This window comes from Galeopterus variegatus, unplaced genomic scaffold (genome assembly GCF_000696425.1).
Source record: "Galeopterus variegatus unplaced genomic scaffold, G_variegatus-3.0.2 Scaffold4420, whole genome shotgun sequence".
NCBI lineage: Eukaryota > Metazoa > Chordata > Mammalia > Dermoptera > Cynocephalidae > Galeopterus > Galeopterus variegatus.
Window position 1 is genome coordinate 200,407 of NW_007730531.1, and position 1,307 is coordinate 201,713.

At 50.0% G+C, this 1,307-nt stretch overlaps 1 long non-coding RNA gene across 1 annotated transcript; it reads right to left on the reverse strand.

Annotated features, from left to right (window-relative positions):
• Nucleotides 1-302: 302 nt before the first annotated feature.
• Nucleotides 303-1,034, reverse strand: LOC103603066. Its single transcript, XR_551578.1, has 2 exons — nucleotides 931-1,034; nucleotides 303-396 (listed from the first exon to the last, which is right to left on the reverse strand). It is a non-coding gene; the product is annotated as an uncharacterized LOC103603066 (long non-coding RNA).
• Nucleotides 1,035-1,307: the final 273 nt, after the last annotated feature.

The window sequence follows — 1,307 nt, forward strand, 5'->3', positions numbered from 1 at the left end:
GATAATAAAAGCTTATACTCTGTACTTGGGAGTACACTGTCACTCTGGGAAGTGCAAAAGTCTTACTTCGTGTCTGTTTTCACAGCCCCTTGCTTTCCTGAACAGGGCCACTAAAAGGTCCATAATGGTCCCTCGGCCAACTCTGCCCGGTGACTGTACCAAGGAAATCGCATAGATTCCATAAGAAAGAAGATAATCTGCTCAAAAACATTTAACAGAACTTTTGAGAATCAACATCTCTTGATGCAGTAAACTGAATGGCAGGCAAGATATTCCTTTCCCTTTTGAAAAAAAGGCTTAAAGATGTTTAAAATTTTTTATTTTAAAATAAAACTGATTCATAAAGTACAAGAAGAAAGTATTTCCATCCAGTGCTCTGTATCCACCTTCAACAAGCTGTTGGAAACAGAAAAAAGAAGAAAATCAGAAATTTATAATCTTTAACTTCAAATTATTGTTTTGTGGTCTTAAACCAGAAACTATAAAATTTGGTGTTACAGACAAGAAAACTGAGGCCCTGAAAGTTTTGGATGCCCAGCTCTGATGGAAAATCTAGGACTAGATAGCTGCAAGGCTCATTTCCAAGTCACTGCTCGTTCCACTTGACCAGGCTGCCAACAACGTAAGAATTCAGACTGGAGTTTACAAATCGTCAATGCAGAGACGTACTATGGTGCTACCAAGGATGTCACTGAAGAGAATGACAAGGGGGAACAAACGTGGCGAGAACACCTCCAGGGTCCGTTCTTTCAGTATTTCAACGACATTGCACATGGTAAGACATTCCCATTAAACACCTTCAGTGAGCTAAACTACGCCACCTACGAGCAAGTTATTAGGAAAAACAAAACTTCCTCCTTTTTCTTGGGTCTGTGGGAACAAGTCACAACTCCGGTCTCCCCGTACAGTGCCACTATATGTACCACTCACGGACACTCCGGGGAGCGCCAGCCGGGCAGGGCAGGCGGCGTGTGTAAGGCGAGTGTGGCTCAGGTCCGGGCCGCGCCGGGGATCCCACGCGGGCATGGCAAGGTGGCCGCGCCGGGTCTCAGGCCAGGTCCAGCTTCTTCTGCGTCGTCGCCAGCTTGTCCTGCAGCCTCCGCTTTCTCCAGTCTAGGTAGCGCCTCCGCAGCCGGTTCGCCTGCCAGCCCACGAGCACTCCGGAGGCGAACGCCACCAGCACGGAAAACTGCAGCGTCCTCTCGGACACCTCCGCCATGGCGGCCGGCGGGCGATGAGCGCGGCCTACGGCGCGGCCGCGGGGTCAAACGGCGCGGCGCGTGGGCGGGCGGGGCGCGCGAAGAGGG